Source organism: Tamandua tetradactyla, chromosome 1 (assembly GCF_023851605.1).
Source record: "Tamandua tetradactyla isolate mTamTet1 chromosome 1, mTamTet1.pri, whole genome shotgun sequence".
NCBI classification, from domain to species: domain Eukaryota; kingdom Metazoa; phylum Chordata; class Mammalia; order Pilosa; family Myrmecophagidae; genus Tamandua; species Tamandua tetradactyla.
Window position 1 is genome coordinate 11,111,385 of NC_135327.1, and position 24,685 is coordinate 11,136,069.

At 37.3% G+C, this 24,685-nt stretch overlaps 1 protein-coding gene, 1 long non-coding RNA gene and 1 pseudogene across 5 annotated transcripts in view; 2 read left to right on the forward strand and 1 right to left on the reverse strand.

The window, feature by feature from the left end:
- TOP1 (DNA topoisomerase I) overlaps nucleotides 1-24,685 on the reverse strand; it is a 109,115-nt gene that overhangs the window by 83,433 nt on the left and 997 nt on the right. The gene's annotated exons all lie outside the window — the stretch shown is intronic.
- LOC143690830 (uncharacterized) lies at nucleotides 100-24,665 on the forward strand. Of its 4 annotated transcripts, XR_013179214.1 has the most exons (4): nucleotides 100-318; nucleotides 4,426-4,521; nucleotides 19,689-19,736; nucleotides 24,091-24,665. It is a non-coding gene; the product is annotated as an uncharacterized LOC143690830 (long non-coding RNA). The 4 variants fall into 4 exon arrangements; XR_013179211.1 differs by lacking the exon at nucleotides 19,689-19,736; XR_013179213.1 differs by lacking the exons at nucleotides 19,689-19,736; nucleotides 24,091-24,665 and adding an exon at nucleotides 5,941-6,267.
- Nucleotides 18,259-19,126, forward strand: LOC143690818 (exosome complex component RRP43 pseudogene; annotated as a pseudogene).

Consider the following 24,685-nt stretch of genomic DNA (forward strand, 5'->3'; position numbering starts at 1 on the left):
GTAGTGACTCGCTTCTAACAAATAGGTTAAAGTGGAAACATCAGTATGTGACTTCCCACACTAGGTCATAAAAGGCACTACAGCATCCTCATTGCTCTCTCTCTGCTCTGGGGTAAGCGGCCATACTGTTGGAACACTCAAACAGCCCTATAGAGACCACAGGCCATGTGGGGAGGAACCAAAACTTCCTGCCAACAGCCATGTGAGTGAACCATCTTGGAAGCCTTAGTCAAGAATTCAGATGACTGTAAACCTTGTGACAGACCCTGACCTAACACCCAGCTAAACTGCTTTTCAATTCCTGCTCAAAGAAACTATGTAAGAAAATAAATGCTTATGGTTGTTTTAAGCTATTATATTTTTTGATATATATTTTGCAGCAACAAATAACTAATAATGTGTTGGCAATGTGTATGTTCATGCCATTTCTAGCCCACAGCAAACAACGTCACATTTGACATAATCCACTGAGCATCTTTTCTGTGCTGGACCCTGGGAAAACAGAAATTCGCATGATCAGATCCCTAGTCATAAGAAATTCTGTTTAGTCAAAGAATGAGACATACACAATAAAACTATGTGCTGTCAGAAGTAGGACTGGAATCCTACCTTTAATGCAGGGCACAGAATCTTCCAACTTTCAGAAATCTCAAGTCTAACACACAAGCTAACCCAACCAAGGTTGGTGGCCCAAGTTTATTTGACAATACTAACTCATTACTTCTACCCCAAACCAAAAGCTTATGGTTAAAATCATAATAATGACAATACATGCTACTAGCCCACTACAACCTGGAATGAAGCATGTGCTATTTGATTTCGCTTTCAGGACAGATTCAACAAACAAATCTCAGAACATTAGAAGCTGCCATATGGTCCAAGTTTATGTCAGGGATATGATATAAAAAAAATATTACCCTATGTACAAGTCAACATACCTAGATTCACAATTACAAGAGACTAGAAGACAGACATCAGAATGTTAAGAGTCACCTTTGAGTAGTAAACTTATGGGCAATTTGAGTTCTGTGTGTATACTTTGCTTTTCTTTTAAGTTTTTCCCATAACAAATTACTCTTATAACAAAATTCCAAAGAATCCACAAGAAAGCTACTAGAACTGATAAATGCAGCAAAGCTGCAGGCTACAAAATTAATACACAAAATCCAGTTGTTTCTATACATCAGGAAAAAATATTTTGAAATGGAAATTAAAAAAAAAATTCCACTCACAACAGCTCATAAAAGAATAAAATGCATAGGAATAATTTTAACCAAGGATGCAAAGGACTTAAGAGTACTGAAAACTGCAAAACCTTGCTGAAAAAAATAGAAGACTGAAATAAACAGCAAGACATTCTGTGTTCATGAATAGGAAGACAATATTATTAAGATATCAATAATACCCAAATCTACAGGTTCAATGCAATACCCAAAAGCAATATCAAAATCCCAGCAGTTTTTGTTTTTGCAAGAATGAAAAAGCTTATTCTCAAATTCATGTGGAATCACAAGTGGGCTGAGCAACCAAATCAATACTGCAAAGGAAGAGCAAAGCTGGAGGTCTTACAGGTATCGATTTCAAAACTTACTACAAAGCCACAGTAATCAAAACATTGTGGTACTGACATAGGACAGATAAATAGACAAGCAGAATAGAATAGAGTTCAGAAACAAAATTACACATCATGGCCAAATCACTTGGCAAGAGTGCCAAGTATATCATCAATTGGGGAAAGAACGGTCTCCTCAACAAATAGTGTTAGGAAAAGTTGCTATTCACTTGTGAAAGCCTGAAGATGGAACCCCCCCCCCACACACAAACACCATGTACAAAAATCAAATCAAAAATAGATCAAGGACCTAAATATAACAGCTAAAAACATAAAACTTCTAGAAGAAAATATAGGGGGAAACTTCATGACCTTGGATTTGATAGTGCTTTCTTAGAAATGACACCAAAAGTATGAGCATCAAAGAAAAAAAACAGATAAAATGGACTTGATCAAAATTAAAAACTTTTGTACATCCAAGGATATTATCAAGAAAGTAAAAAGACAACTACAGAAGTGGAGAATCTGCAAATCATACATTTGATAAGGCTCTAATACCCAAAATATAAAAAGAATTTCTACAATTCAACATAAAAAGACAACCCAATTTAAAAAGGAGCAAAGGACTTGAACAGACATTTCTAAAAAGAAGATACATAAATGGCCAATAAGTACATGACTTGTACTTATCAACATCACTTGTCATCAGGGAAATGCAAATTAAAAGCACAATGATGTACTACTTCATACCCAACAGGATGGCTATTTAAAGAAAAGAAAGATAATAAAAGGTGATGGTGAAGATGTGAAGAAACTGGAACCTTTATACATTACTAGTGGTACCAAAGAATGATGCAGCCACTGTGGAAATCGGAACAGATATTTATATACAAATTTTTACAGCAGCATTATTCAAAATAGCCAAAAAGTAGAAGCAAATCAAGTGTCCATCAATGTATGAATAGAACAAAATGTGGTATACACATACAATGGACTATTATTCAACTGTAAAAAGGAATGAAGTTCTAACGTATGCTACAACATGGCTGAACCTTTTAAGATATGTTGAATGAATTAAGTCAGACACAAAAGTACAAATATTATATGATCTCACTTATATGAAATACCTAGGAGAAGCAAACTTATAGGTTACCAGGGACTGATGATGGGGAAAGAGGAGTTACAGTTAATGGATGAGTAATTTCTGTTGGAGATGATGAAAATGTAGGGGTAATAGAATTTGGTGATATTGCAATATTGTGAATATAATTAATACCACTAATTTTACACTTGAATGTGGTTAAAATGGGAAATTTTACACTGTTTATCATCACAATAAAAAGTTTAACAATTTTTTTTAACTTTAAAGTCAAGGCCCCAAGCCTTGTAAAGTAACAGTTACCCAAAATGTAAAACTAAAATGTCTAATGAGAAACTTAGAGCTGGCTATAGCTGAAAAATCCCACTGGTACAAATTAGATCTAGGTCAAAGATCTGAACTCCAAGTGACCCTAATTTAAAAAGCAGTTATTATATGTCTACCATAATGCTCAAATTATGCTACATGCTGTGAAAGATACCAGAAAGTATAATATCTAACAACTATAGATGTCTGAATGGCTATTATGTTAAAGTGACATGAAATTTATTCAGTATAGCTCTACACAGCAGGCTAGGACCTGAGGAGAAATGCTGAAGTGGCTCATTTGGGTCAGTACAAAAACTGCCTGCCCACAGACAGAATGGGATGCTTCCTTAATGCCAAAACCGTTAAACCAGCTAAATAACCAACTGAAAGGAAACCGTAGAGATGATGTCCACTACATAAACCAATAGATTCAATAACCTCTAAAGGTATACTGAAGTACTTATGGGGGTGAATGATATCTATTATCTCTCAGGAAAAAAAAAGTAGAGGGTATAGGGATAGATAAAACAAGATTGGTGAAAGGTTGACAGTTGCTGAAGTTGTGTGATGGCTACAAGGGAGTTCATAATATAAGGGTACAAAAGGAAAAGACTAACCTAACTCCAAGAGAGGATTTGGTTAATGAACAGTTAAGAGATAAAGTTTGAGCAATAAAATTAACCCAGAGTCAGAGTGGGTTAATTTTAAGGGTGACAGGGAGCCACTTGAAGCAGAAAAGGAACAATATAAACACCAAACTAAAAGAAGATTAACTGAAGGGCAGTGTGGGTAGAAACGTAGAAGCACAATAACTAGCTAGGGTTTTGTAGCAATCTAGAAAATAGTGATAGCAAAGGGACTGAAAAGGAAGGAATACTGTAAAAGTTTGTTCAGGAAAACAGAAGTAGAATCCAGTTCTAGGAACTCATTGGATATGTACAACAAATGCATAGGAGAAGATCCAAAGTCTTTGGGTCCAAGTGAGTAGGAAAATGAGGGGTCTCTGCACAAACAAGAAGGCTGTGTAAGACAAAGATGACGAAAAAGAAAAAGCCTGGAAATGATGAGCCTAGTTGAAGCCATATTTTATTAACCAGGACATCTGACTAAAGATGCTATCAAAAAAGAAGCTGATAAGTGAAAGAATAAAGCCAACAAGGGCACACGGTGAAATTATTTCTTTGTGGATAGTATACTTAGTGTCCTTGAAGATTACTTTTAGTAAATACCCTACCCTTTCCCCTTAACTGGGATTCACCTAAGAATAGATATCGTTAACATGTTTTGGAGAAAGAATCTTGCCACTTAACTGGATCCATTAAGTACAAAAAGGAACTGAGTTGAATCTGATTGATAGATTAGGAATGAAAAATACAAACCATCATATATTACATCACCAGAAAACTCCATTCATTGTTAATTCCAGTTACCTAATACATCTGATAACATTTTTTTCGATTTCTAGCATTCAGAAATTCTGGATGAAGACCTGGGAGGACAACCCCTGAAATAAGGCAGCCTTGAGAAGACTGAAGACATGTAACAACTAACTTCTTTCATAGTAAGTTAACCATGTTACTTGATAAGGTTGGATAAGTGAATAGACAGACTAGCAACCAACATCTTTTGTTACCGTTATCTAAGGTGCTCCCTGAGGTTAACAAAAGATTTTGAGTAAAGAAACTTTCAAAGGATAAAAGAAGAAAGTACCCCTGTCTTCCCACTGGAGGAATAATTACAGGATAGCATTACACAAGGACTTGATGGTTAATATGCAAAAGAAAAGAAACACTTTTACTACTGAATTCAGAACCTTATTCTGAGGGCTAATTCAATTTATGACCATTAGTTAAGTCCAAAGCAAGCTGCTAAAGATGAATTAGACATGGACTGTGCCCTCAAAAGTTTACAATTCAATAAGGTAATTAAGACACGAACCCAAACATCCACTGCAACAAGGCACAGAAGAGAAAAGGACACTAACATTGGTGCCAGAAGTTTTTTAGAAAAAGATACAGATAAATTCATACTTCTTGTAGCATCAGAGTCCTAATCCTCTGTTTAGACAGAAGGGAGAAAAAAACACCAGGAATAAGAAACTCTGGAAACAAAACAGCTAGGAATAAGAAACGCCAGTATCAAGTAAATATGGCAAAGTTTTATCTGTTACAGAGTCCCTGAAAATTGGCCTAATCACAGGATGGCAATGAAGCTGCAAGTTTGGAAACTAAGTAGAGCCAACCCGACGTAGCCAAATCAGTGTCCAGTCAAGCATAAGACTCCACAGGGTCTGGTCTCCACAGGGAAACCAGACACATATACAAATTTTGTTAAAAAAGGAAGCCAAGTCCATAAATCATAAACCACTTTGTTAAAACATGTTCAAGAGTAATGAGGTGGAGCAGAAATCATGGCTAAACCCTAATGCCAATTAGAGGCATCACAGACCAGCACAGAATGCTGGCAGGGTACCTTTGAAAGAAGATGGAAGAAGCAGACCGGTTCAATAAAGTAAAAAAGATCTGATTCAAATCCTTTTGCTACTTACAGTGTGACCTAGGCGAAAGTCACTTTACTACTGGGTCTAGATCAGTGGGTAAGGGCTTCAAATCTCTGCTTATCACCTCCTAGATACTTGTGACCTTAGTAAATTCAACTCCCTTAAAGAACAAATTGAGGCTCAGGAAATTTAAATGGCCTTAAAGAATTTTTGTTTTCAAAGTCAAAATTATTTGTGTATAGTTTTAATAGAATTCCTAACTAATATCCAAGAAATTACACGTAGACAAATGTCAACAAAATGCAACTATTATCTAACCTTCCTCATAATAAATGTATAGAGTACTGAATTAAGCCTACTTAATCATCCTATACAACTTAGGGGTCAGGTTCTGTATGCATGCACCTTGCCTGACCACCCTGCTATGGATAAAAGCTGTTATCAAACCTGGTCTGATTTATTTCCTGTACTCTCATCTAGGAAGGAAAAGCACTATGAAGAAAGAAGTAACAACCTTATATCCAGAAGCCTGGAAGAACCTCCAGGTTTTAGGGGATGAACTGAAAACATCAGTTAGCGTTTCCACAGGGAACCACATTTGTATCAGTTTGGTTGCTGTCAGAGATGGCTTATTGTGTTGTCACTGCAATCTAAGCAAAATGTACACTTTAAAAGACACAAAGACTAAGAAATAGGCACAGGTTATTGATTATTTTATCAATTACTACATGACCTTTCTTAGAAACAAAGGCAGAGATCTTTCTGGCATAAGAGCTTTCTGGTATTCTTTTTAAAATTTTTATTAATAAAACCAATCAACATACAATATAAATATTCTTATTTTTCATCACATAGTTGTATAGTCATCATGATAATTTCTTAGAACATTTGCATCAATTCAGAAAAAAAAAAATAAAAAGAAAACAGAAAAAAAATTTATACATACCATACCCCTTACCCCTCCTTTCATTGATCCTAGCATTTCAATCTACTAAATTTATTTTAACATTAGTTCCCCCTATTATTCATTTATTTTTAATCCATATGTTTTACTCATCTGTCCACAAAGTAGATAAAAGAAGCATCAGACACAGGGTTTTCACAATCACACAGTCACATTGTGAAAGCTGTATCATTATACAATCATCTTCAAGAAACATGGCTACTGGAACACAGCTCTACATTTTCAGGCAGTTCCTTCCAGTCTCTCTGTTACACCTTAACTAAAAAGGTGATATGTATATACTGCACAAGAATAACCTCCAGGATAACTTCTCGACTCCGGAATCTCTCAGCCACTGACACTTTATCTTGTTTCATTTCTCTCTTCCCCCTTTTGGTCGAGAAGGTTTTCTCAACTCCCTGGTGCTAAGTCCCAGCTCATTCAAGGATTTCTGTCCCACGTTGCCAGGAAGGTCCACACCCCTGGGAATCATGTTCAACGTAGAGACGGGGAAGGCAGTGAAACTGCTTGTGTTGGCAGAGAGAGGCCATATCTGAGCAACAAAAGAGGTTCTCTTGGGGGTGACTCTTAGGCCCAATTTTAAGTAGGCTTGGTCTGTCCTTTGCAGGGTGAAGTTTCATACGAACAAACCCCAAGATTGGGGGCTCAGACTATTGCTTTGGTTGTCCTCACCACTAGTGAGACTATCAAGAATTCTCGACTTGGGGAAGTTGAATTTTCTCCCTTTCTCACCATTCCCCCAAGGGGACTCTGCAAATACTTTTTTATTTACTTTTCAAATCCTTCTGGGATTTACTGAGGCATCACTCTGGACAAACCTACAAAATCTTATGCCCCACTTAAGGTTCCATGTACTTATAGTGTTCAATTAAGCTGTCCACATAAGTTATATTAGGAAATACACTAGTCAAAAAAATAAATATTTTTTGCTTTAGTCTCACACATAAGTTCTTCTGCTTTCATTTGTTGATATGGTGTATTACATTAATCGATTTTCTTATGTTGAACACATCCTTGAATATCTGGGATGAATCCTACTTGGTCATGGTGTATAATTCTTTTAATATGCTGCTGAATTCAATTTGAAAGAATTTTGTTGAGGATTTTTGCATCTATATTCATAAAAGAGATTGGTCTGTAGTTTCTTTTTTTGTAATATCTTTGGCTTTGGTATGAGGGTGACGTTGGCTTCTTCCTGCTCTTCAACTTTTTTGAAGAGTTTGAGCAGGATTGGTACTAATTCTTTCTTGAGTGTTTGTTAGAATTCACATGTGAAGCCATCTGTTCCTGGACTTTTCTTTTGGGGGAGCTTCTTAATGACTGATTCAATTTCTACTTCAATTGGGTCTCTCTGTTCCTTTAAAAGGCAGGCACAAGGTGCTGAGTCAGCCCCTAGGGTTGTTTTGCTTTTTTTTTTTCCCCTTCTCTGAAGTTCACCAGCTGAGAACATAGTCCTCACAGTGAGGAAGAAAAGAGGTTGCTCTCACCTGCTATTCTTCCAACTCCTATTTGAGAGGAAAAAGGAAGAGAGCTTTATAAGGGTGAACCCAGCCACCCCAACTTAGGAAATGGAGTAGTTGGGGGTTACAGAATAGCAAAATTCTATGTTGTTTTTATATCAGTAGGCAGAGTCATACTGCCATGCTCACAGAGACACAACTAACTGAGTTCTGCCTGTGAGACTCAGGAAAATGAAATACGTAGAAAAAAGACATAGGATTATGACTTAATGATGTACTATATCATCAAGCGTACTATAAACTCTTAACCCTTGGCTTATACAGATTTCTTCAAGAACAGGAGGCTACCAACATGAAAAGAATTCGGAGTGTCCTGGGATATATACAAGTACCATTCAATCAGGGAAGTGTAAATAATTTAGGCTTCAAGTAAATGTTCAATTTTGCCACTGCAGTACTAAGGCAGTCACAGATTATACATAATGAACAAGCATGACCATGTTCCAAAAAAACTTTATGGACACTGGAGTTTGAATTTCATGTGATTTTCACGTATTATGAAATATTATTGTGAAATATTCTTTTGATTTTTTCCCCAATCATTTAAAAGTGAAAAAAAAAATCAAAAACATTCTTAGCTTGTAGGCCATACATAAAACAGGCTAAAAAATTCAGGTAGTTTGCTGAAGCTTGCACTGATCAATAGTAACTAGAAACTATCTTCAATGCCTCCTGTAGAAAGGTGCCTCTCTTAAGCTCAGTGTCTAGATGAAAAATATCCTCCCACTCTACCCCTACACCTTCCCTCCTATACCTCTGATTCCTCCAAACTTTCTTCCCCTGCCACCTAGCTCCCACCTCTCTCCTTCCTGCAAGCAGTCCATTAATCAACTTGATTTGTAAGCAGTTAAAATTTAGTCCTGCTCTGCAAAACTAGACAAATAGGCCACATGTGTGAGGAAGCAGAGGCCAATCTGGGCCCACTGCTAATTCTGCTTCTTAAGCAGCAAGCTGGTTAAATTTGTTACTTATTCCCCTTGAAGTGGGAACATCATCACATATGATCACGTAATGCTAACCATCTCCAATGAGATTCTTCAGTTTATAACCAGGCTTCAGGGAATCTTCCTCTAAGAGATTCTCTGGTTAATCCCTAGTTAGTAAAAAGATCCCTTTCCTTACATACTTGGATAAATAATGGATTTCTGGAATAACCAGCTCCAAGCATCAACTGAATTGTTACAACAAACTACCCAGGGGTTTTTGCTGAATAGGCAGGCAAAGCTTGTCTTAATAGGGAAACGATTACATGTTAGTTTATACTGCAGCAGAGCCTACCATCCAATGATATTTTCCTGTTATGGATACATCATAAAAGAAGGCTGAATTCAGTGTATTTGAACCCAAGGAGATAAGAGTCTTTAGTCTTTTACTGCATGGGTAGCACCACTACAGCCCAGAATTCCCAGAGAGCAAATAAGTCACCCAGCCCCCTTTGTTTTGTGTCATATTTAAGAATTCAGGCCATGGCATCCAATTCAGGTCTAAATCAGCCTCCCAACTCTGCTGATTTACAAACTACACAATTCAGCTAGCTACTTCACCTCTGGGCCCCAGTTTAAAAGTAAAGTGGAACAGGGATACCTCAGGATTGATAAATGAGACTGCAGAATACTTAAGATACTGCCTAGAACATAGTAAATGTTCAAATATCAGCTATTTATTTTACCCTTATTCCATTTCCTCCTCCCACCCAAAAACAGCATAATTTGTAGCTAAAGATGGAGGTAACTAGATCTGATCCTGATCTTTAAACAATTGACTCAAATTACCTGAGACCTTACTTGTCCACTCTCTGTCAGTGGTTCGTAGTGGCCAAGGCCATAAAACTCAGTCATATATCCCTTAATTTACTGTGGGACAGATTACTGAATCCAGTTGACACTCACTGGGATAGTGATAAGAAGACCCCAGACAAGAGGCTGAATTCTGGCCTGCTTTCACTATAAGCAACACTTTGGATGGGTCAACCTCCTGCATTTGTTTGTGCAATCTTAGATTCTGTCTCTTACAGTTAGCTAGTCACTTATTACTAATTGCAATTTAACAAATATGAATTTACTTGTTATATGTAACATACTAAAACAACCATTTCAAATGAAGCTGTGGGCTAATACCAACTATTTTAAAGGGCTGATCCATAAAAGTGTATATTAGTGCAAGTTAACCTGTTTTAGCAACTACAAAATAAACATGACCTATCTCACAGGGTGGGCTGCTGAGATAAAATGAGAACTGACTCAATGCAAAGGATCTTAATTTTTCATCTTTGTTTAGCACTAAAAGTGTCAAGTGAAATGCAGAACTGCCTGAACTTCCAACTGCTTTAGTAAACACAACCTTACCAGTCATAAGTTCTCTTAACATGCCACCCAAGACAAGGCAATGTGGACATACAGACAGAAGGCTGTTGCATACCAAATTCACACCTGACTGGATTTTTAAGTTCCCAGAGCCTCAATCACAAATATTTCAAGCAAAAACTAAACTTGAATTCCTGAGACCTTACCTAGATTTTATCTACAGCTGTGCTATCCAATATGGTAAATACTAGTCACATGTGGCTATTTTAAATTTCATTAAGTGAAATTAAATAAAAAATTAAGTTCTTCAGACATACTAATGACTTTTTTTTTTGTATGCTGTATGGTGGGGCCACATTTCATTATTTTTTCATCTGAGCACCCATTATTGCAGCACCATTTGTTGAATTTTTGTTTTTTGGGGGGGGAAGGGCATGGGACTAGAACCCGGGTCTCCCGCATGGCAGGTGAGAATTCTACCACGGAACTACCCTTGCACCCCACATACATTCTGAGGGCTCAAAAGATACATTTTGAGGGCTCAAAAGCTCCATATGGCTAGCAGCTACCATACTTCCTGGTGCAAACCTAGAACATTGTCATCATGACACAAAATCCAATTGTACAGCACTGATCTAAAAGCTTAGATTCAGGTCAATACCCCCTTTTTAATGGGGAGGAGCCTGAGGTACCAGTGTTGTGTGCCTGGGTCAGAGGCGACAAAGCCAAGAATGAAACTTCCCTGGTCCTAATCCCTTGCCTAACATTCTCTATTCCACCACTGATGTTCCTACTGGAGCCCAATTAGGGGCCTTTTCCCTACATGGCACTGCACTATGTTGAATATTCCTTAAAACCAACCAGATGCTTGCCTGGCTAAGCTGGTCCTCTCAAAAGCAGGCTTCTATTGCACAGAAGCCCTTGAGAGTCAGCGCCTCAATGGCTGTCTGCATAGAGAATATTTCAAGTGAGGTATAAGACAAACCTATAAAGAGCAATTATTTTAAGCTTCAGGAGTATGGCAAACAAACCCTATTTTAGTAACTTATTTCTGTTCTAAAATACAAGACTTAAAGTGGAAACTTACTTTTGCATTAAAGGTACAAGATCCTTAACACGGACACTTGTCTTTTACTTTAGAGAGTCACATTTTCACAAGGATATCCCTGCACCAAAAATGCTTCTCCTTTCCCAGAAGGTAAAACTTAAAAGGGAAAAGGGACTTGTCTAACCTGAAAACATACCTTCTCAGGCCAGCTCAATTAGGGCAGGCCCATTCCTGCAAGCTTGTCCTCCTTCGCTTCTAATAAATGAGCCCCTAATGCCTTGGAATTAGTAGAAGTGTCTATACTACCACAGAAATCCACAGCTCAGCCTAAACTGCCTTTGTTTCCAGTGGGCACAGATCTCAGAATGCCTTGTCTGACCATAGAGGTGCTAAGTGTGTTGCTTCATGTATTCTATTACTAACTGAACCAAGAGGTCTTCTCTGTCTGAAATATCACTACTGACTATGCTTGAAATGCAGAGGCTTTTCTCTAGGAAGCTGTAGTTGTAAGAATTAAGCCTGTTAACACACCTCACCTACTGAGCTAATATATATATATTTATAGGAATACAAGGAGCCTTTCTGGTGCTAATCATGTAACTGGCTCCTTGAAGATGTTTATGCTCCAAAGGACATTACCCCCTTCCCCCCAATTATGAGTTACTCCAACATCACAGCTATAAGGAAGTACAAATATTGAACTCTAGTCATGAGTCTTGACTCCAGAAGCTTATTTTTTATGAAAAGCTTATTTTTGATTGGTTAACTTACCTCATTCTTGTCAACTATTTGACTGGAGATACAGCAGTACCAGGTTCTATTAGGTGCTCTTTTATATACTTAATCCTCACAACTTGGAGGTAGCTATTACCTCAACAGATGAGAAAACTAGGATCAGGGTTGTGACTTGCTCAAGGCCACCCAACTAAGAGCTGAACCCAACCAAGCTTATCTAACTCCAAAGTCTATCTTCTTTCACTGGCAAGCATGTGGACTTTGTCAACTCTTTCACTAGGAAAGGGAAAAGTGAGGCTCAAAAGGAGAAGGTAAATTCAAATTCTGCTCTATTCTAGTGGTTCTGAAACTTTAGTGTGATCACATCACCTGGTAAACTTGTTAAACCCCAGATGGCTGAGCTCCTTATGCCCAGAGTTTGAGTCAGCTGGTTTGAGTGAAGCCCAAGAACTTGCATTTCCAACAGGTTCTCAGGCAATGCTGATGCTGCTGATCAGGAGAACCACCTTGAAAACCTCTGTTCTATTCACAAATGTTCCCATTTTAATCAATGTCCTCAGTAACGGAAGACCCCAATTAATTTAATTTACAGGTAGTAATGCCCTCCATAGATTGAATCTTTAGCATTCCATTAAATTGTGTTGATAGCTCCCCCGAGCCGCACCCCACTTACATTCTGAAGCTCCTGCCTTAACCATCTTGGGAATATAAATATGAAAATATCCTCTCATTCTTTGTTCTCCCCCTAGTCATCCAGTACTAACAGAGGAAATCAGGATTAAATTATTTTAGTCACTTAAAAGTTTAATGGGTTGTTAAACATGGAAGTAGAAGAAAGAATTAGGATTCAGTAAAATAGCTGCAAAGGCTACTTAGGTAAATGCAAATTGAAAGGTAGAAGATATCTACTTAGAGTATGGTAAGTGTCAAGCTTTCATAAACATATATTTAAAAACACTGTGTTCTGGCTCTTTTTTTAAAATTCTGTATATTTAGTTGGGTGACCAATGGGGTACCCTTAATCAAATGAGGTAAAAAAAACACACCTTAGCCAAATAAGATAGTAAAGTCTGGATAAATCAGTTTCTTTCTCCAAAGGTGATTTATGGATCATCTGTATTAATATGAATCATTTAGGATTATTAAAAACATATTTAAAATGTAAAGTTCTCAATGTTTTTTACTTTATCTTCAACTAGCTGGTAAGCTCTGGGAGAGAGGGGTTCCCATACAACAATGTGAATATTTGGTGAAAGCATCTGTATTGACCCTGTTTGAGGATGAGATAGTGCTTTTGCTCACTTAAAACATATAAATTTCTACAGACTACAATAAAAAATTATTCTACTCTGTGGAATAGAGGACAAAGGATCAGTGGAAGCCAGACAAAAGTAGCTTGGTTGGGGCTTGGTGGTAGCTGCAGGCAGACTTCACTGGAAAGGAAATGGTATAACTACAATACTGAAAAGGCCAAAATGTTTCAAACACTCGAAGAGTTTTGCCAATACTCAGTGACTTCTGAAAAGTAGGTAGTAAAATGGAGGTACACTGTGTATTATCTATCTAAATCCTACTACTTCCTAAAGAGGCATTCTAGGATAAAAGGACCTAACATGACCTTAAGGTTATGGGAGAAGCACACAACTTTATTTCTGGGAAACAGTGCAAGGAGGTTGCTGTAGGAGCCTTTTTTATAAAAGTCAAATTTTCAATAAGCATACTTAGCATAATTATCTTTACTTTTGCCCAATCAAAGCTACCTGCATGCATGTATGCCTGGTATTTTGTTAGTCTTACATATGCAAAACTTCTTCTATGTTTCCAGTCACTTATGGTCACAGTTCATCCTATGGTACTATATCCTTAAACTATTCCCTCCAAAATTTGATCTTAATACAAACACTGCCTGAGATTTAATTTCCAGAGGTTAGCACCAGTTCTAAGGATATTCTGTAGTATTTTCAGGACTATAAGAAGGGAAATTTTAACTTCTTACTTGTCCAACTAGATTATGTTTCTCCACAGAAATTAAAAAAAAAAACACTTCTGCTGAGACAACGTCGTCCCTGGTATTTTGGTTAGGGTAGGGCAACCATCTATAATGGGCTATAAAGTTCCAAAGAATAATGAAAGTGTCCATTTTTCTATCACACTGCATTCAAGAGAGGAAGGAGAAGGTAAACTGACTTTTAAGGAAAGGAAGTAGCAATTATGGTCAAATCACCACTGGCTGAACCTACACTGTCCCTACCCCATCTGGCCTTAGACTTTCAGACTTCTAATGGCACTAATCTGAAGACTTTTCAGAGAGGTGGGGTGCCTGGCTTTGTAGAGCTTTGGGTTTGGAATCAAGCCAGCAAATACAGACACTAGCCAATTTGTGTTCCTCTCCCCTTCTGTTTCCTTTCCTGGTTAACAAGAACAATGAAAAGTTAAGAGTCTGAGGTGTAATCAATTCCTTGAGAGGCTCATTTCTTCATTTTTGATGTTAAATAGCAGGAACACTAACTACTCTGTGCTTATTTCTGGGGAAAACAAAAAAGCCTAGATTGTAAGAATAAGGTGCAGCAAATCTTAACATAATCCTGGTTGCTTTTCTAGGCTTAAATCACCATATTCTGCACCTGTATCACCCTGTATTCTGCACATTTCCCTGAGGAGTTTAAGTTTTACTATACCATCCATATCAAAACATGCTACGGATTAAGAAGGAATCAAGTATTTCAATGGTTTCATAAAATTAATATTCCAGGATTTTAAGTACTAAATCCAATCTCAGAGATTTTTGTTTAAATCTGTGAATACCATTTCAAATCCTTTATTTCAGGCAGTTCAGTTCAAGAATTTAAATTCTTTCAAACAAATAAGTGAATTAAGGTACTGCCATATGGATCCCTCCCACAGAATGTGAGCATTTCTAGTCACTCTGAGGAGCTATTTGCTCAGGGAAACTTGAAAATTACTTTTCTAAAATTAATGCAACACAGGTGTCTGATACAAAAAATATTGAAATAAGTACACCAAACCAAAAGTTAAGCTTTTCTTCTATTCCGGTTGAAAAGGTTTAATAAACATATAGTCATCCTAAAAATCCATTTTCTAGAACAGTTATAAAAGAAGAATTTACACATCTCTGGAAACGTTAAGGTTCTAGGTTTCCAATTTCTTTAAGGGGGGGGGGGTCTCTCCCAGGATTAAGAATAAATGGAGACATCACTCTCTTTCACTGGCAGTGAAGCATTTAAGTGCCAGAAAGTACCTCCCATCCCCATTCATCCTGGTATGACAGGAGCCTTTATACTGAGACCCACAGAAAAAACTCTGGAACCTCAATAGAGGAAGTATGTGCATACCTACAAATTATTAATGACAGAATGTTCATTCTGACAGCCATGCGAGTTTGCCTTGTTTATGTGAATCTAGTAGTTACAGGTATTCACTTTCTGAATGTTCGCATAAATTAATACAGCAATTTAAAATTTCCATTTACAATTAAACACAAAAATTACAGCATCCAAAGTACAGTTCTAAATATAGTACCATTCCAAACCCAAAGGGGGCAAAGTTATTAGCAACCAAAGATTCTTAAACTGTAACTTAGGAGAAACAAAGTGGTTTGCACACAGCAGGTGCCTGTCAGTAGGTGACTGAGACTGGCACAAAGTCAACGCAAGCAGTAACCTTCCTAAGCCAGTCAGTCTCAGAAACAGATCAGTCTCATATTCAAGTCTCCCTGAAGCCACCTCCCTCCCACTTTAGGTAAAACCTTACAACAGATATACACAAATCAAACGACGAATGAGCAATCTCTGAAAAATGTTTTTTTTAAAGGGTTGACAAGGAACTAAAAATGTTGTTCTAAGCTTCACTTTTCATAAAATAAAACTCACATGTCCTTTAAACCACGATCTTGTGAATTAGTATACCTGCTTTACAGGTGAAAACCTAAGGCTCTGAAATTAAGAACTCAAATTCAGATCCACTTGATTCAGTCTCTTATCCTTTCTACCATATCATGGTTGATGGATTTGGCATGGGGAAAGTGGGACCCCTGCACAGACTTTATTCACATTCTGAATCACAGAAAAATGGTATGAAAGAGGCCCAAGCTTTGAAGACTTTGGGACACTCTCTTTATACATGAGGGTAATCTAGCCATGCAGTATCAATAAATACTCACGTTCTCAGTTTCTTCCCCATATACTTTAAGAACCATATTTCCCCCGAGATGTTTATCCTTGAAGACTCTATAGGACCTATTCTGTAATTTCTATCCTACAAAATTATTTTCTCTGGCCTACCTTAAACTGAATATTAAAGTCTGTTCCTATTGCAATGCTTCTGTGATGATCCTTCTGATCAATGGTGTAAAAGCTCAAGTAAGATCCATTAGGCTTAAACTAATGGACATTAGTGAACACTTCCCTAAATGACTTTGGTTTATTTCCTTTAAGTAGCATTTGCAAAATAACAAATTCAAGCCAATTCAATATCAGTATTAGCTACACTCATGAGCCATTTACTGAAATTTCTGTTGATTTATAAATTTCTTCGTGGAATTTCCCACATCCCTTATATTCATTATAACTGTTAGCATGGAGTTTGTTACTAAATTTTCAGAACCAAGCTTTATTATTTAAGGCATTCTTATTCCTAAAAATTATTATTTCACAGAAACTTGTGTTAGTAATTTTAAGCAATCACTTGAATAAGGGAAAAATTAAGGCAACTCTCAGGTGCTTTGTTTGAATCTTCAGATAAAAAGAATGGGGGAAGGGTGATAAAAATAATGTCCTTTGAAAAAACATGCTGACTTAAGTTTCGTAGTTTAAAAAAAAAAATCACAAATTATGAACTTGGCATTTCAATTATTAAATGTGTCTGAAAGATAAGGCTCTGGGTGTCTTTAATAGAAAATACACAGTTCTATTAAGTGGCTGAGGAATTAGCCATATCAATAGCCTTCCTTCATTTCTGAGACTCTTTTCTCTTTTGGTATATAAGTTCTTTTGGCAATAACCACTTTGCCTTAGTCTTATTCTTTAAAAAGTAGGAACCATACAGACACTTACCTTCTACTCAACCCAAAATAGATACAGAATCCTCACCTTTTATTTAAAGTTATTGCCTTATAATTGGAAGAGACCACTGTAGGCTATATGTAGTTCAATGAAGTTTAAGTCTCAATCAACTGTTGTAACATATATGTTACTGTTTACAGTATAAATTCCACTAAGATTTAAAATTTGAACAGGGACTACCAATGAAGCTCAGTGTCACCAACATCACTATTTCAAATACGACATTCAAAACAAAGCTCCATTTCAGAACAGAACCTGGCTGATAAAGTTTAAATTTTAAAACATGTAGACAGCAGCACCTTCATATACTGAAAGGCACCTTCATATACTTAATTCTCAATAGCTATAATAGCTAATTCTCAATTTTATAATGAAGACGAATCATCCTCGTTTATAACAGAAAACAAGATTTGTTTCCCAGACCAAGTTTCATAGTAAAACAGGGACTTAATTAGATTTTTCTGATTTTTACTTCAGTCTTCTACCTTACTACAGCTATTCAAGAGCCTATCTTCCAGAAGCCTCTCTCTCCTCCTCAATCTAGGTCTAACCTTAACACCAAACCATCTCTGGAAGATCTAACATACCAGGTACAAAAAGTCCAAGGGATCTGTACCAGTAGATAATTAAGGATAGGCTGTGACATCTGTGTTAGCTTACCAATATCACAGCTTGAGTGGGGTTTCTGGAATCTGGACCAAGGTAGTACGCTAATAAAAATGGGAGGTGAGTAGAGGCAAAAAGAAAATTTCTCCTTTCCTGGTTTCTAGTTCTCCCACAAGTCAATGCAATCTGTGTTCATCCTTATTAAATTGAGATTTAATGCATATAAAAATGTGTCTAGTGAATTTTCAAAATTAGTTCCCTTCTCTCCACTTCCTTTTTTGCTGTTGAGCAAGGGCTCAGATAGCTGACAACAAAGGCATAAAAGAGTTCCTTTGTAAGAGCTGGGTAAAGAAAGAGGTCTTAGCTAAGGAGATCCCCAAGTGAAAATGACAATGATCCTAAAGTATGCTAAATTAGATTCCTGTCCAAGTACTAATAACAATAGACCTATGAAGCTTTGTAAATCTTGACATTCATATATACGGTAGCCAGATTAAAATCTGGAATTTTATGAAGTGGCAAAATGGCGCACTGTTGGAAGATGGTGGTGGGCTTCAAAACTGTGGAACCTCTGGAGTATTACAGGAGATTTTTGAAAGAGAACTGCCACCCTGATGGAAGAGAACTTGGTGAATTCAGAACCACCACTGTCAACATAGGTTCGATTAGTACTGCAGATGGTTCTGCTTTAGTGAAGCTGGGAAATACTACAGTAATATGTGGAATTAAAGCGGAATTTGCAGCACCACCAGCAGATGCCCCTGATAAAGGATATGTTGTTCCCAACGTGGCTCTCCCACCACTGTGTTCTTCGAGATTTCGATCTGGACCTCCTGGCGAAGAGGCCCAAGTGGCTAGCCAGTTCATCACAGATGTCATTGAAAATTCACAGATAATTCAGAAAGAGGACTTATGCATTACTCAAGGAAAGCTCGCTTGGGTTCTATACTGTGATCTCATTTGCCTCGACTATGATGGAAACATTTTAGATGCCTGTACCTTTGCATTGTTAGCTGCTTTAAAAGATGTACAGTTGCCTGAAGTTACTATAAATGAAGAAACTGCCTTAGCAGAAGTTAATTTAAAGAAGAAAAGTCACTTGGATATTAAAACTCATCCGGTTGCAACGTCCTTTGCCATATTTGATGACACTTTACTCATAGTTGACCCTACTGGAGAGGAGGAACATTTGGCCACTGGGACCTTAACGGTAGTAATAGATGAAGAGGGCAGACTGTGTTGTCTTCACAAACCAGGTGGAAGTGGGCTGACTGGAGCTAAACTTCAGGATTGTATGAGCCGAGCAGTTACAAGACATAGAGAAGTGAAAAAACTGATGGATGAAGTAATTCAGAGTATGAAACCCAAATAAACCACCACATTTTCAAAACAGATTCGCAAAAACTGTATTTGTTACACTGTGCACAAATCTTTTATACGAAATAAATATTAAAACTATAAAAAAAATAATAAAAATGGCGCACTGTTCTAGTACAAAACTAACGTTCTACATAAAGTTTTCTTTTTTTTTTTGTAAACCCCAAATAGCAAGCATGTCTCAACCAACAAAGGGATCTATCTTAAGTTGTGATAAGAACTATCTTAAGTTTGTGATAAGAAAAACAATAAAAAGAATATTTAGGAACAAGAGTTGATGGGTTTTTGTTTTCAAAATATTGCAAAATGTCGGAATACTCAAGGATTTGTTAAGCCTGTCTTCAACATCATCCCCAACAATAAAAAAAAGTACCCAACAAGTCTGATTGCTTTAACACCTTTTATTGGAATCTGTCTAGGTGTTTCTCGGGAACACTAAGCTAATGTACTGAGTTAACTCCAGAGAAATAGAAAAGTTAACTTCAAAGGCTCAGAGGGAGGAATTAATGGCTTGGTAGAGATATGCTTCCACCCCAAATGTGATGGGGGTGCAGAATGGAGATGTATGCAAAAAATGTTTATTACGCATTTCAGAAAAATTCTCAAGGACATTACATAAAGGTGAAGGTGGCAAGGAGACAGGTGAGTAGATCTGAAAACTTAAGGATGTCTAGCTTGATGATATTATACATAATTACAGTAGATTCCAGAGATAGCACCTCTCTCCCAGTTTGAAAAGTAAACATATTTAGCATCTTTCTTAAACATACAGAATAAAATAAGTTCAACAATATTTATTTGCTGCTAAATAATTTTAAACTATTAGCCATTTCCTAAAACATTACCAAAGAATACCAATGATATATTAACAGATACTCAGCTATAAGCTCTCCTCCACCTAATCAAGTCCCAGCCACCTGCCCAGGCCCTATACTATCAACAGAGCACACAGCCTGAACCTAGACAGACAGGAGTGTGGTGGAAGGAAAGTGAAAATGTTTCTTATGTGCTAATGGTCTTTATTTTAGACTTCCTACTTCAACTATTGGCCTGGAGTCATGAGAATGGAAAGCTGCTTCTCAACTTCAAATTCACTAGGGATAGAAATACAGAGAAAAGACATGATCCAAATAATACTACTCTAAGTTTAAACACATCTGAAAGTGCCAATTTGGAACTTCTCCCACCCTAAACTTTTCACCTTAAAAGAAGGTATTCTCAACTATTTGCCCAAATATCCTTATTATGCAAAACTAATGGTTTCAAAATAATTAAGGAACAGCAGAAAATCCAAACCACAGGACAAAGAAAATTCTACCTCTAAATGTAATGAACTGACTGAATTTTACTGTTCTTTCACAAGGGTTTTCGGCAGGCTACACCCCCTAAAATACTCATCTCAAGCATTCCCACAGCTTCATTTAAAAGTAAATAATTCCATTTGAATCATTTTTTTCAAGTGAACTGAGAACTTGATTGGAATTCAAGTTCCACATGGGAAGGATGCAATCCTTCACGAAACATACTTTTGGGGAAACGATTTTGGGGTTGAAGAAAATCAGTTTTATTTTACACTAAAAGTATAGCAAAAATTGTTAAAGATGCACATGTGCATTTAATATAGATATGCATTCTTATCAACTAATATAAAATAACATGTACAATTTCAATATAATTCTGAAGGCTCCTAAAGTTAAATTTATCATGAAAGTATAACAGAATAATTTCCTGACCACTAGCAGGAGGACAACTGTTAGTATAACTGATGTACAACTCAAAGCTTTTCCTAACACATTCAGACTCAAAAGACAGACATTTTTATGCACCACCCCCTATTGAAAAGCCAAAAAAGCTATCAGTGTTTTTAATACCACAGCCTAATTTTGGAATATAAGCTTTAGAACACATTAAGAATCTCTGGCATGCATACAAATTAGTACTAATTTACTATGACCCTGAGTAAATTATTGCATTCCTCTTTCAAATCCTTACAATTCCCCATTTTTATGTTAACAATGAGGGAAAAGTCAGACAATTCTTTTTGTTGTTGTTACTGTTGGTTAAAGATTTGGGGACCGACCTGGGTCCTATTCTCCACTTTATCTTCTTACCTGGGGTAAGGCCAGCGAGCTTAGGTTATCTAGCTTTCACTCTGCAAACTATGAGGCATTCCTGATTCCTTTAGTAGATCCTGGCTTTTCTTGTTTTACCAGGAACACTGTAGTCTAAAATTTGTGAGATATGTTATGCTGGTTCATTTAAAAAGCACATGCTGACAAGTAACTCAATTTCATTTCAAAATGTAGTATCAAGATTCTTCAACAGCTAATTCTGAAAAGGCCCCCAATAGCTGGCTGTAGTGGAAAGACAACACTAGAGCCCAATGCTTAAGTGTTTCCGGATCGAGTCTAAAGAATTTGCCAGATTTCATTTGGAGGTGCTATCACGCTTCAGTTTTAAATGACAGGACATTTCAGAAAGCCACATCATCCTTCTCACCCTCCACCCTAATCAGTATCCAAAAGCACATAAATACAACTATCTGTTAGCAGCAGAAACAATTCATATTCAATTCCCCCCATCAAATTCGAATCTGTTAAGCTGACCAAAATCAACACAAGACGATGTCAAACCATGACCATAACATTTCTTAGAATTATCAATGCTGAAGTCAAGTTATTTTGCTCATGCAAAGTGAATCAACATTAATTACTGATCAACAGTAGGAAAAAAACAACAAAACCCACACTTCAGAGTAGATGAGCAAAAACTTCAAGTGCTTAAAACAGCAAAAGGATCACTAACACCCCAACCTGATGTTATCACTACCAACTCTCCAGTCTAGGCAGTGTGTACTTACTGCAGTAGTGCCCTCGGACACACTACATAGTGCTACCAACACTTAGAAAAAGTATTTTCCCCTAGATATGAAAGAGAGGTTATGGTTCCTGCTTCTCAAACTTCCAGTTCAGTAAATATTTCAAGTTAGGAATACAGTTCACAAATAACAGATTTTTCCAACAGTTGAGTATGTGTCATAATATTCTAAATCCCACACTAACTGCAAGAGTTTAAACTATGGGACTCAAAAGGGGGAAAAATCTTTTAGATTTTAGGGGATAAGAGCAAGCAAGATAAGGGATGTTTAATTTTAATACATGATCTTTCCCTCTTAAAATAATGCTTAAGCAAACTCCTGTTAATACAAAGATTAATAATGATATGTCTGAACATAAGTAAGCACTGATTTTTATTTTTTAAAAACTATCTTTTAAAGCTGCACAAATCAATCACTAGTTACCAGTGTGTTACTTGATAGAGTAAGCACAAAGTTACTAGCACCACATCTTTCTTCTAGACAAAATCCACAAAGATAATTATTTCCATATCAAGAACCTTACACATGCAGATTCAGAAAAAGTGCTTTTCTCTTGAAGGCGCAAAATTAGATAAAAACTAAGAAAATGATAAACTATCAAATCCTTCCCTCTCTCTCTTTTCAGCTCTGCTAAGAAAGTAGAGACAGGCAGGTTTTAATTTCATGCTAGAATCATTTGTATAGATAGCATAGCGGCAAAGCTGTATGTGGATTCCTGGGTTTTGGAATCCACAACTCACTGCTCTTGGGCAAGCTAGTAAACATACCCAAGCCTCAGTTTCCTTTGACATGAAATGGAGATAATAGTACCTAACTAATAAAGGTCCTTCTGAGAATTAGATTAGATGATGCATGGAAAGAGCTGAGAATCATACCTGAAAGACAGTAAGTGTTCAATAAATACTAGCTGTTATTTTTATTACATGTATATAGACACATTCAAAAACTCTAGCCAGTTTACTTCATTCTCTGTAACAAAGTCAATAAAGATAACCAGCTACCCAGCAACCCAGCCCACAATCATTCACATGTTCAATAGTTTCTTTGTCTAATTTACTTAAATATCATAGTAGTTAGCTTACTCATGAGGAGAAAGGGATAAACTTTGTTTCATTACTAAATACATTACCTACTCAGCCCAGTCAAGAAGCAAACAATTCTCTTTCTCTGTTAAGATCCTACCTTCCTCCAAACAAGACTTCTTACATTCTCACCTGCCACATCCTTTGCCCCCATATCCCAAACAAACATATCCATACTCTTTGTGGCTGTTTGGACTGCAGAAGCCTCATCTCTTCCCCCTTTTAAAATCCTGATACATTGGCTAAACAGGTAGTTAAACACTCCAACCCGACCATTCTCTCAGCACCTGGTCTTGCACAAGACCCAGCTCAGAAGTCACCTCCTCTGAGAAACTTCCCCACCGTAGGCAAAATTAAATCCCCTAAAGCTCCCAAATCTGCCCCAGTAGTTACCTTAAAATGAACAAATCATGTCTCCCCCAACAGAACGGATTACTTGAGGGCAAGAGGAGTGCTCTGCAAGTTCAACTTTAGCACTAAGCAGAGTGCTTGGCACATGTTAAGTGCTCAAGAAATGCTACACTTGAACTGATTTTCTCCCTAGAGAGCACCATCTCTTGCTGGGTGTCCCACTTCAAAATATGAACACAAGACAACTCTCAGAAGAGTAGGGTAACACCGAGGACTGTCCATAACAACACCAGAAAACCTACTCATCAGCTTCTCCCCCGGAGAAGTTCCCAGAACCCAAACTCAAGTGAGCAGGATTACATACCAACACAATTAGTAGGAATTCCCAGCACATTACATGGGGTACCTTCTCCTTCAACAGAATTGTTGGAAAGTCTACAGGGGTGAGCTTTCAACTGGGGGCAGAGTTGGGGAGTTAGTCTTTACTGAGTAAGGACAGTAGAAATATGCAAATAAATGTCTTGACTTGGTTGAAAAGAGTTCAAAAACAGAAAGATCTGGGAAACACTGGCTAGCCTCCGGAAAAACAGCGGCTTCTGAAAAGGAATGAATAGGAAGCAGGGGTGGGGGCTGGCCACTTTCTGTTTCAATAATTAAAATCTTCTTTTTCTTCCCCTCTCCACAGGCCTCCCCTCCAAAAAAGGCCAATATACTAGGTTAGATGGGATGCTCAACCTTTCTTCATGGCAACTACATTAACTGGGCTTCTGAGAAACACTGCTTTGAGAAACCTGCCACAGTGAAAAAGTTCTAGGCATTAATGCCTTAATCTTTAAGAAATCAACATGCCAGAGTCCAACATTTACATGGATGGTTCACAGAAAATCTGCAAACTTTCTGAAGGGTAAGGGAGGTACTACCATCTTTGCAAAGAACAGAACTTGGAAAAAGCAGTGTGGAATTATGAAGAACTCCACAAAGAGCAGCTTTAGTTTTAGAGCCATAATTCCTATCATAAACATCTTACCAAAAGAACAACACAGTTGACGAAAGGAATCTTTCATTCTGGAAGCAGAAGAGGAAGCAAACCAGAAGCAGAAAGGGAATAACCCCCAAAATAAAGTTCCATTTGGAAAAAATAATGGTAATTCAATCTCCCACCCTTCCTTCCCGGGTGAGCTTTGTGATTTCTACTGCTTTGCTCTGCAGAAAGCCCTTTCTGGACAGCTCAAGGAAGGAGCCGAGGGAGGGAGAGAAAGACACAGGCACAGAAAGGAGAG